The sequence below is a fragment of the Polypterus senegalus genome, chromosome 4 (genome assembly GCF_016835505.1).
Source record: "Polypterus senegalus isolate Bchr_013 chromosome 4, ASM1683550v1, whole genome shotgun sequence".
NCBI classification, from domain to species: Eukaryota; Metazoa; Chordata; class Cladistia; order Polypteriformes; family Polypteridae; genus Polypterus; species Polypterus senegalus.
In genome coordinates, this window is record NC_053157.1 from 72,077,849 (window position 1) to 72,090,421 (window position 12,573).

Below are 12,573 nucleotides of genomic sequence, written 5' to 3' on the forward strand. Positions count from 1 at the left end.
CAATAAAGGAATCTTGAAGACTTTCACCTCTTCTCTAAACCATTAAGAATCAGTACTTCATCATACATGTACTTACCTGCAACTTTCTGTACTTTTAGAAATAGAAGTCAAAAATTTTCTTCAGTCAGTATTTTCAGTGAAGCACATTTAGTTTTGGTGAGATAGTACACATGTAATATTTTAAAGAACAGAGTAAACTTATGCAATATCTTATGTCCAGCCATAAGCCTGTCAAACACATTTGATACACTTTAGCCCTGTGTTAGTCTTAGAGATAGCCGAGTGATATTTTTCTATACTAAATGCTGTCTCTGTGTCATTTTTTGATTGTCTTCACATATAGTCTTATAAACTGTTTCTTCACTGCAGGTCTTTGCATGTGGATTTTATATTTTATTTGCCTATAGGAAGAGAAATAATTGGATTATCAGAATTACCCAAGTTTGGATGTGCAGTGGAGTGAAACGGCCTGTGTGAGATTTATTTTTAAGATTGCTCCTACTATCAAAATATACAGGCACAGCAGGGTGAGATAAAAATTTTCTGTCCAGTCACTGTATAGAACCAACATCAGTCCTACTGACTCCTACCCACATATTGAAAATATCATTCTTCTCCAGTGGAAATTAAGGATTTTTTGTGTGTCAGTTTACTGGACTGTTGATTGGAATATTTGAAATAAGTGACCTTTTTTTTTCAGAAGGTAACTGAACAACCTTGGTGCCCTTTTAATCACTACTGAATAGATGGTACTTTTGTGAGTATGACATTTAATATGTGGCTGCTGTAGATAGAGTGTGTGAAGCTCTGCAGGGTTTCAGCAGCTATATTTTCTCCAAGGTCAGCAGTAAAGATGTTTTGTTGTGGTTTTGTTGCTTAAGAAGAAAAACCCTTTATGTTCATGAAACAATAAAGATTGTAATAGTAGTGTGGTAATAGCATATCACATGTACAGAGTACAGTGAAATTCTTACTTGCATTCTCAACCAACCAGCGGTATGTTGTCAGTCTCTGGCGCTACGAAAAACAAGAATGTCATAAAATTTATAACAAAATTTTATTTAATGGAAAGAACAAATCAGCTAACATGATATTCTGTCATTTTCTGAAGGCTTGTGGGAAAATCTTGAAAAAATCTCCAGTATAGTTAGAATCACACATATAAAATACTTAGCAGCTGTCTAACTTACTTGCCTGAAAAGTGACATCCATTAACATTAATTTTGTTGTCTCCTTTCTTTGAAATGTTGAGCTCAAACGTTGTTGAAAAACATACTCTCTAAGCAGGTGCATAGTTGCCATTGGTATAGCAAATAGTTGTAGATAAAAACAAGGGCGGCACGGTGGTGCAGTGGTAGCCCTGCTGCCTCGCAGTAAGAAGACCCAGGTTCGCTTTCCGGGTCCTGTCTGTGTGGAGTTTGCATGTTCTCCCAATGTCTGTGTGGGTTTCTTCTGAGTGCTCCCGTTTCCTCCCACAGTCGAAAGACATGCAGGTTAGGTGGATTGATGATTCTAAATTGGCCTTGGTGTGTGGGTGTGTGTGTGTGTGTGTCCTGCGGTGGTGACTGATGTAGAAATACTGTTTTAACATTGAACCAAGTAATTCTGGCTTCTGAGTAAACCTTTGCCAAACATTGTGTCATTTGTGTGAATATCATGACAAATAAAATCCACATCTTTTTTGCTTCGTTTATTATTTTAAAAGTTTTATGTTTGTGAATGATATCTTAGTTTGTTATTTGACTTTGGTGAATGAGTGACATTTTTGACCTGAGGTGTATGTCTTATGGCTGATGGATGCTAAAACTGTTACACATATTGCAGCAAATATTTGGCAGGATGTCTAACTCCCTTTTAATCTCAGTGTATTTAAAACTGCCATTATGTATATCTGATTTTACTTTGGTCATTTTGTTTGCCATAAGTTTGTCATTTTATGACTCCTTTTACCAGCGATGATATTAAATTTAGCTGGTAATCATTCAACCCTTATGCAGTTTCACAGTATTTTACATATACTGTATAATCCGTTTGTGACTATCATACTAAAACACAGAAGCATACCTTAAAATAATGATTTAATACAGGTCAGGTTAGGGAGCATGCACTGGTACAGCGCATTGTCACACCCACCAGATGATGAAACAGCTCGGGATCCTGGTTGACAACACCCCAGGCAACTGCCCAGTCAGACACGCAGTTCAATCCCACCCTCCAAAAATGATCCTCTATCTGCCACAGCCAGGTGTTACTTGGGCATCCCCTTGGCCTGGTCCAGTCGCTCGGGTCCTCAGCAGTGAGGATCCTGTGAGCCGGATCACCCTTGGCCATAGTGCCTTAAATAATGCTTCTCACTATGCATGTAATGTGCCTCATTTGGGACTCCATAAACAACCACACATTTGACACAAAGTCAAACCAATGGTACCCAAGGACTCACTGAAGGGACATAGTACCAAAGGAATTCATTCTTCATCTCAGGTCACTGGATAACATCCATGTCTTGCAACCATATAGCAAAACAGGGAGCACCAGGACTCTAAAGACTTGGTCCGTCATTCTTTTACAAAGATATACACATCCTTTTCTAGCCACCTCATGAGCCCCTGTGCTCTCCCAATCTGTCCACTGACTTCATAGGAAGAGTCACCAGAGACATGATCATCTGGATTTAATACATTTATGCAAAAATGAAAAAATATGTATGAAAGTTAACATTTTTTAGCCTCCAATTTTACTCCTTCTCCCACCAGGCCTCTGCTTAAGAGATCCACCCCTGAATGGTGGAATAAAAATTTCCTGTAGCCGAAAATGAAACATGAAAGTACAACAGTTAACGTCACTTGCCACTGTGACAGGGACCTCCAAGTGTTTACCGAATTTTCATGTTAAGTGATAATATTGTAGAAGTGGTCCACTTCAGCATAGCATATTCATCATAAGAAATAGAAAAATTGGAGATTTAACAGAACATGTTCAAAGTTACCCCTTACCCAGGGTTGATTCTTGCCTTGCACCCAGTGCTACAAAGGTGTGCTCTGGCTTTCTTTGTCCATATAACAGATTTAAGCAGGTCTGAAAATGAATGAATAGATATTTCATGTTAGGTGAATATGATTTGAAGATGTTTTGATAATGTAGATAGATAGATAGAACTTGTGCATGAATACTGGAGTTTTCCAAATATTTCTTGAATGCTAATTGAGTCTCACTTGTTTTATTTTCACAGTCTTATACCAGAACAGGATGGTTCTGGACTTTGCCAGTTTCTGAGCTATGCTTTGACAGATCTCCCAGAAAAATGGCAAAACTCTTGCAATACAGTAAGTCAGTATTGATGATTGACCAATTAGTATTGTAATTTAATGTTGTCCAACTTTAAGTTACCAATAGTATTGTTTACTTAGATTCAGTTTAACATTATTAATGTGACTACAAACTTGTTATTATTTAAAAAGAAACACATAGAGGACATTTCAAACCTACCTAACAAAGTAGTATTGTAACGGATATATTTTTCTGCATGTGTGTCTTTCCCTCTTTCTCTTTCTGAAATGCTTGTAAACATAAAAAGGAGTGAGGACTTTTGTCATGATTTTTAATATTAATATTTATTTTATTTTACGTGTAAAAAATACAGATTGGCACAGTGATTGCCAAGCACGGGTCCTAAGTTCTGGTTTTTGAAGGGTTTATAGATTCTTCCACATTTGCAAATTTTTTTTTTTTTCTGGGTACTTCGGTTTCTTTTGCATATCAAAATTGTATACACCAAAATGTTAGGTTGCTTAGGAACTCTTGGTACATTGTAAGTAAGTATAAATGTCTGTGTTAAATGTGAAATTGTTGCCTCGATATTCAGTGTTGCTTTCTGCCTTGCATGTGATTCTACCAGAGGATACTGTAGCTGTGAACCTGCTTTGAATAAGCAGACTTATAAAAAGAATGAATTAGTCTTTATTATGCCTGGGAAAAACAGTTTTGTTTGTTAAAGGTAAACCTGATTTATATAGATGGCTGCACATTGATGTCAAATTGAGGTCATCTGGGTGTTTTTCTCCAAAAGGCTAAGTTACAGCAGTAGTTTGAAAGACGTTTCCTTGTATCTAAAGTTCACTTAGCAACTTTTCACTGACAAGTTTTCACATACCATTGGCAGCCAGTCAAGCTTTTTTTGAAAGGGTCTGTACTGAATGCATTCAGCAATTGAATTCTTCATTTTCTAGTAAGTGTGGATGATAAACAATTGACCTTAACTTCTATATCCTTTGCACTGCCAGTATTTTTTTTATTAAAATCAGGAGCCAATAATGAGAATTACAGAGGGTATTCACACATATTAAAAAAAAATCATTAGGGGCTTTTGCAATACTAATTTTTGCTACCAAGTAGATTTCTGAAAACTGAATAGCATGCAATAATCTAAACATCACCATTATATATTGTCTTTGATTTAGTTAAAGGTTCTCTTTGACCATTTCCTCCTCCCTATAGTGGTTGTGTTGAAATCATGCGGTAGTCATGACAGTCATTTAGAACTGTTTGTTGCCATTCCCTTTGTAAGATCAATAATGTATTTTTAAAACAAGCTTGTATAATTGTCCATGTAATCTGTAGCTGTGTGATTTTGAGGCTCCTACCATGTGGAAACTGATGACAGTTTCCTTAAATGATACATTAGGCCTCATTCACACTTTGCTGCATTATTTTAGGATCCCAGTAGCACACCAGTATAATTAATTATAATCAATGTTCCCCATTCACATCATTGCAAAAAAGTGAAGCATGTCTTTAAAAAAATGTGACATATCACTTATTTTCTGTGCAAAAATGCATCATTTGCTGCATTTTTTTCTATACAAAAATACACATTGTAGGCTAGCTAGCCCATCCCTTGAAATTTCCTTGCATCTGGTCTTTCCTTTTTTGAAGACAAGGCTAAGCACATGCAGACTTAATTTGCAGTTGAAACGGGGAAATCAAAATACATGATCATTAAGCCAAGATGTAAGAAAAAAAATCATTGTTGCAAAAACATCAAAGCCATAAAAATCAAGCAAAAAAGGGTAGAGAAAAGAAAGTGGGAGACTAAGAAAGTTAAATATCATGGACACACAGCAAAAGGCCATAGGCTCCCCTGGAAGACAGGTGAGAAAGCAAGGCTACCACCTAGGGAAAGACCACTCGAGAACAAGTTGATAGAGGATTGGCAGAGGGCAGTTATTCTCCATCCTAAACATTAAATAGACCCTGAGATAGAGGAGACAGGCTTATATGATACCTGGCAGACCTGGCCATTTAAGGGATACTGAATGCAACGGTGTGCAGTGACACCATGAACTATTAAATGGAGTTCTAGCTTGGTGTCCCTATACCCAAAGAATAGCCACCTCTGACTCCTTGGCAAAAACATTGCTTTCTTTATACATAACAATTTTGAAATTTTCAAACAGTACCAATAATTGTTCTACATTGTATCAGTTCTATCCATATCAGATGCAATTTCCTGCTTGCTGTTTTTTTTTTTTGACAGTGAGTTCAGACCCACCATACACACACACAACCACACGCCTCACTCCCCACACAGAGAAACAGCCCCACTTCCTCACAATTATTTTGGTGCTGTTTAAAATAAGCTTTCATTTTCAATATAGTGCAAATCTGTAGAGCGGTTGTCAAATTAGCCAAAAATTAACATTCAAGTGCTCACAATAATATTAAGTGTATATCTGAATATATTCAAACATGGCCTAAATATTCTTAGTATTATATATACAGTATGTTTGAACTATATGTCTTTTGTCATAGTCCTTTTTATTATTATTCACAAAGATAAAGTGCTTATCACTTGCGAATAGTTGCTTAAAAGAAGCAGGTGAAATGCAGTCTTTAAATCAATATGACACTAGAAAACAAAGCCTGAGAACCTCTGAGCACATAAACAGATATAAAAAGACAAAGTACAATGGGGTTTTATGAAGATATTGCTGTGAATTCTGTTCGCCTTTTGGTTTAGCACAGGCATGTTAAGGCATAATTATTTCTTATCTCTTCGGGCTTGTGTACCTTTGCTTGTTGATCTCCTTTTGATTTGTTTGTCAGTAAATGGCATTGACAGCTGATTCATCTGCTTTTTACTTCTGGAGCCTGCATTATTAGTTTACGGGTGTGTTGCATTTTATTTTAATTTCACCAAGGTGCTGTTTCTTTGAAAACTCACAATAAACCGCTAAAGAAAAGGTAAAAAATGGCACTTTTTAGAATGTGTTTGGTAGTATCTTCAACTAATTCAGTGTGCTGTGTTCTTTCAGCAATAAATTCAGTTTTCTAATAAGATTTTGTCAAACAAAGAGTTTTGTAAAATATGTTGCAAGCATAGTAATATAGCTGTTGTAATAATATTAATGATAATAACTGGCTCCTCAACACAATTCTATACAAAGGCATTTAAAAAATAAGCCATTAAAAGAAATGTACTCATCCATTGTCTATTTTTGATCCCTTATTCTTAAACAATTACTCGAGTAGTTTCATACATATTTAATGTTGGGGCATTGAGCCGATTTTTGAAAGTTCTTTGTTGCCATGAAAACATTTTGGAAAGCACTACTGTAGACTAGTAATGTTTAGAGAATATTACACTACCTGCATGTTATTAACTTGTAAATGTGTGACAGTGTCAGTGGCTTTTGAAGAAATGCCCTAACTCAAGAAGAATGTTGTTTTTATTAATGGTACATTTTAAGCTATTGGTATTGTTAATAGAAACTGCACAACTGTTCTTTATTGACATTTTATTGACTTTTGAATGTGTCTGAGGCTTTTGAACAAGAAGAATCCAATTATCTTTGTGTAGTTTATTTTATTTTTTTTTTAAAAAGTTCCTTCTTCAGTTTTGTGTGTTGTCCTTTCATGTCTGGTACTGAAATCATATTGAATATCGATACTACTTAAAGTGGCATGGTGGTTCAGTGCTGCTGTGAATCATGAGAGAGAGACTGGAGGTGAGGAGACCTTTGTTTTGATGTTTTGCTTCACAGATCAGCAAAGAAAGAACTGCATTTCGATAGACACAGTGGGACACCAGGACTCTTCCTTTTCAGAACTTCCTTTTCTTATCAACAGCAAAGAACATTCTGTAGGATTTTAAGAAGATATGTTTTTGATCACAATAAAGAATTAAAAAGTAAAAAGAAAATTAGAGTTAATCATTTGTACCAACAAATTAATTTGGACTTAAACATAAAAAGAGGAAAACCAAAAAAAATCTGCATTCTTTATCAGAAATCCCCAAACCCCAACTCTATAGTGCAAATATTTATATATACTACACTATAATTAAATTAGCTTATGTAACATAAACTTCCACATTTTGTAGTATTACCATAAGATATTTTTGAATTATGGAGTGGAAAATGCTGTGCTTTTGCTTTATAGACAGCAGTCAGAGAATTGCCGAATCAGCTGCATGGCAAGTGCTTTAATGTGCAGCTCTCATATCTCACTGTGATAAAAGTCTTTAAAAGGGTCTGTGTCGCTAATGCCTTATTTTTCCCTCAACTACAGGGCTACTGTCTTTCAGCTCAGTCTCAAACATGGCCCTCTCAATACCCCTCTCTATCAGGGAATCTCTGAAGAAGTTGCTGTTAAATTTTGTTAAGTCAGAGAAGACTTTGAGTGGAGTTTTATTGAAGATTAGTTACATTTTTGTCTGTTTAATTTCTTGCCAAAAGACTACAAATCTCTTTTACTACTTCCAGAAGAAAGTGTGCTTTAAAAACAACTGTTCTTTAATTTAATTTGTGCAACTCAGAGCACAGAATGCAGTAATATATGAAAATTGCTACAATACGGTATTTCTTTTTTATTTTTGCTTTGACTGGATCATTTAGTGTTTTCTCCTGCAGTAGCTAAAATGAATTAACTTTCACATATGGGTGGCGCAGTGGTAGCGCTGCTGCCTCTCAGTTAGGAGACCCAGGTTCGCTTCCCGGGTTCTCCCTGCGTGGAGTTTGCATGTTCTCTCCGTGTCTGTGTGGGTTTCCTCCCACAGTCCAAAGACATGCAGGTTAGGTGGATTGGCGATTCTAAATTGTCCCTAGTGTGTGCTGGGTGTGTTTGTGTGTGTCCTGCCCAGGATTGGTTCCTGCCTTGTGCCCTGTGTTGGCTGGGATTGGCTCCAGCAGACCCCTGTGACCCTGTGTTTGGATTCAGCGGGTTGGAAAATGGATGGATGGTTATAGTTGTCTTAGCTAGTGCCATACGTGTCTATAAACGAACACAAAAGAAATGAGTTCATAACATTTGAACACAAATCTAGGATGTGAGGAAGAACTGGGGAAATTCAAATGTTTAGGGGTGAGATGGAATTTAATGTTCATAGCCAAGTTCAGGTTAGCATATATTTCATTTCATCTATTAAAGCAGAATCATATAAAGTAAATGCTGTAAATATATTTAATTTAGTTTTAAAATTTGATCTGAATTATTGATTTCATGGGTAACATACTGGTGCAATAGTTGGCGCTTCTGTTTCACTGATCCAGTATCCTGAGGTCAAATCCTGTTATCACTCATTGTCCATGTATTGTTTGCACATTGTCCTAATGCTCCCATGAATATTCCTTCCACATGCATATTAGGTTAAATGGTGATTCTAAATTGGCCCTTTGGGTGTGTGCATGAGTGTGCCCTTTCCAGGGCATATTTCCTGCCTTGAATCTAATGCTACTTAGATAGGTTCTGGCCTTAAATGATACTGAATTAAATTAAGTGTATTTAACAATGTTGTTATACTATTGCTTTATGAATATTAAACATAAAATTATTAAATGGTATTGTATTTTTGAGCACAGTGTGTCAAGCAGAAAAATACTAAGTCTTGTTGTTTTAATATATAATAAATATACATATATACCTGTATATGAAATATTATTTTTATTAACTATATTCAATAAAATAGAATGGTGAATAAAAGTTCGATAGCACTTTAGATACTGCAAAAATGCATCTATTACTCATTTATTGTTATATAACAAATTCAATTGGAAATACATTAAAAAATGAAATCTTGTCCTCAACCAAGACCTCTTTGAGTCAGAAACCAGGCAGGAGAAAATTTGTTCATTGCGTCATTTATTTGTCTTTTTTTCTTGCTGAAAAGAAAGCATACAGTAATCTACAGTGTCCTGAGCAAGAAGTTGTCACCAAATGGTCACGGAACAAAGACAGAAGCTCATACTCATTGGTAACTGCATTTACATAACAATTCTGAATTAATCCTTACATGTCATACTCTGATTGATTCATTGGCTTGCACCATCTGAATATTTACTTTGATTGGTTAAAAGACATGAGGTGTTTTCAGCAAAGAACATAAGCTGCTTACATATCCCAAAATAAAAGTCTCATTTCACTATATTCTTGATCCTTACAACATTTTCCAATACTTCTTGAGTTCCTGTGTATGTGACATCTGCAAATCTTACTGGCTACATGATAGTCAGCCAACTTCTTGAACCATTACCCAGAACCTTATTGTTCCTTTTTGTTCTGTTGACTTTTTTCTGGTTTCCTGATATGCTTGAACAAGTTTCTGACTTTCATACTACTTCATGACCAAGGAGCTACACACAAACCTTAAATCACTACGCACTATGCCAAGCATCAGCTTGAGTGTTATAAAGCAAGCTGCCACTGGACTCGACTCCAGAAGTGGAAAACGTGTTTTTGGGAGAGAACCTTCCGGACTGCATCATGCCTACTGTAATGTTTGGCTGAAGAGGGATAATAGTTTGGAGCTGTTGTTCAAGGTTTGGATCTAGTGAAGGGTACTGTTATTGCTATAGCCTACAAAGACATTTTAGACAATTGTGGGTTTCCAACATTGTAGCAAAGGTTTGCTGGAAGACCATTTTCTGTTCTTGCACGCCTGCACCCCTGTGCAAAAATCCAGTTTCATAAAGACATGGTATGATGAGGTTGTGTGGAAGAACTTTATTGGCCTGCAAAGAGCCCTGACATGAACCCTATTGAACACCTTTGGGATGAAATGGAAAGTGGATTGCGAGGTTTCCACATCCAACGTCTGCAACTGACCTCACAAATGCTGCTTTGGCTGAATGGTCATAAATTCCCACATAGACAATCCAAAATCTTGTGAAAGGCCTTCATAGAAGAGTGGAGGCTCTTATAGCTGCGAAGAATGGGCCAAATCCATATTAATACCAACAGGTTTGGAATGGGATCTCCAACAAGCTCATATAGGTGTGATAATAAGGTTACCACAAACTTTGGACCATATGGTATATATTAGATACAAGGGAGACATGATCAAAAGGAGTAGACAAAATTTATCAAATAGGTAGAAGAAAAATCCTAGATTCTTCTTTGACATCACCTAACAGGTTTGAGTCCATTTTAACACTCTGGCCAAACTACTTCCATAATAATTAAAGCTTTGCCACAACTCTTTCAATCTCAAAGGTTAGTGAGCCACTGGCAAAGTGTAATCTTTAAACTGTACTGTAAAGTTTCTTGTAGGGAAATCCAGAAGTACTCCTAGAATTATAAACGCATTATAGTCCTGGGGCACATTTCTCTGGTGGTCCCTCTTGAGAACCAAGGTAGTTCTGTATTTTTGAACCTTAGGACACATTTAAAGTAAAAAGATCAACTAATATCTTGAAACCATATAGAGGAACTTTCACATTTTATTACCATCACCCAGTATCTCTCACTTGCTTTAATATCAATTATTTGTGTAGCACAACCTGTGACAGCTGCTTACCCATGCTAGCACTTGCAGGACTTTTTGACATCCAAGTGTGGACTTGTATTTTACAACAGGTGCCCTTCCAGGCCAATCTATAATCTCTGCATTTTTCCTTTCTTCTACCTGGCAGCTTCTTGCCAGTTTAGCGACTTGCCTTAAGAGTTATAAAGTTAAATAAAATGTTCCTTTAGAAGTATGGTAATACAAACAATCAATATTACCCAATAAGTGAATCTTCATATTTATTCCAACTCTAAGGAAAATGTTTTTTATTGGCAAAACATATCATAGAGCATATTTGAGTAAGAGCATATGTTTTACTTCCTCTTCTGAAAACAAATTATAATTTACTGTTAGGTGTTTTTTTTCATTTAAAGAATGTTGTTGAGAGAAGAAGGATGCCTGGAATAAATATTTTGAATTACTTTTATGAACTGTCTTCATCATGCATATTTCAATGCATACATGCTATGGCACTATGTCTTCTTTTGGTTGAAGATAATAAGCATTGTGATTTTTATTCTTATGTTAGTATACTATTTAGTGGGATATGTAGTTTTCTGTTACTCTAAGCTTACAGTACATTTTGTGAATTTTTCTAGGGTACAATTGAAGACAAAATTTTTTTTGCACATGCCATTATAGAGACTCACAGGAGAGGTAAGAGTAATGTTTTTCTCAATCAGGAAGTAATATTTATAGTATTCTGCAACAAGACTGTGTAGAACATGGGGAAATTACACAGTTGGTTTAAAAGAGACTTTTTTGTCAATGTTGTAACACTGCAAGCAATAATAAAATATTATATTCAAAAATGTTAATATTTATAAAAATGACTGACCAAAGAGGATTGTTACAGCATTTGTTCAGGGTCAGAGATGGGGTGGGAGTTTGGGTATAACAGAGTTAAAAATATTTTTAAACAAAATTCTTCATCCTATACTTTTTTTTTTTTAAATAATTCTTCATAAGTATAATAGAGAAAAATGTTTTCAAGTAGCTGCTTATAGTTCATATTATTTCTTTAAAATGTTTACAGTAAATATACTTAAAACATCAGTAATTAGAACATTTAGCAGAGTATAATTAAATGTCTATGCCTTAAAAATAAATAAATACTAGAATCACAAGAAATAATTGTCTCAATATCAAATGTTGGCCTTCCATTGCACAATTTAAGAAATCAAGTGGAAGAATGGATAACTGTTAATATTACATTGCAAAGCTATATATTTTTCAAATAAATTTGCTAACAGTAAAAGTATTAAAATAATTTACTAACAGTGGGAACATTCATTTGAACCTGAGAAAAGAACAAGATACGTTTTAAGCCATTATAATAAAATAGTCTTCAGCTTATAAAATGAATGCTGACAAATAATTAGGATACTGATTTCTCTTAGCAGGATGAAGGATTTGTAAAGACCCATAAACATATGGGGAGGGAACATATAAAATCCATACATATTGCAACACAGCTAGGATTTGAATTATTCAAGATGTAGATACTTTATGGTGTCATTAATAAATTGTTATTGTTGTTAGTATACAGTATGTATTGATATTTACAAGTGATTTTACTGTAGGTCAATGTGTCCCTTGTAGACCAATTTGTTATTTGAAACTTAAAACAGAGTCTATGTTTTACAGTATATGTTAAAATGAATTTACCCCTCCACACCTTTGTTTACAATTAAGAAATCAAATATTAAAATTGGCAATGATTTCATGATTTAACTGGCCTAGAATATTGTCATTTCAAGTTTGCATAATTGCACATTTCTACCTAATACTAAAAC

General features: G+C 35.2%; 1 protein-coding gene across 3 annotated transcripts in view; it reads left to right on the forward strand.

Moving 5' to 3' along the window:
• The window catches only part of sh3bp2 (SH3-domain binding protein 2), a 117,078-nt gene that overhangs the window by 36,233 nt on the left and 68,272 nt on the right, over positions 1-12,573 (forward strand). For 2 of the 3 annotated variants that reach the window (XM_039750856.1, XM_039750859.1), the window contains exons 2-3: positions 3,230-3,323; positions 11,377-11,434. The gene's annotated coding sequence lies outside the window, so the exon portion shown is untranslated. The remainder of the gene's footprint in view (positions 1-3,229; positions 3,324-11,376; positions 11,435-12,573) is intronic. The other variant, XM_039750857.1, reaches the window with a different exon arrangement.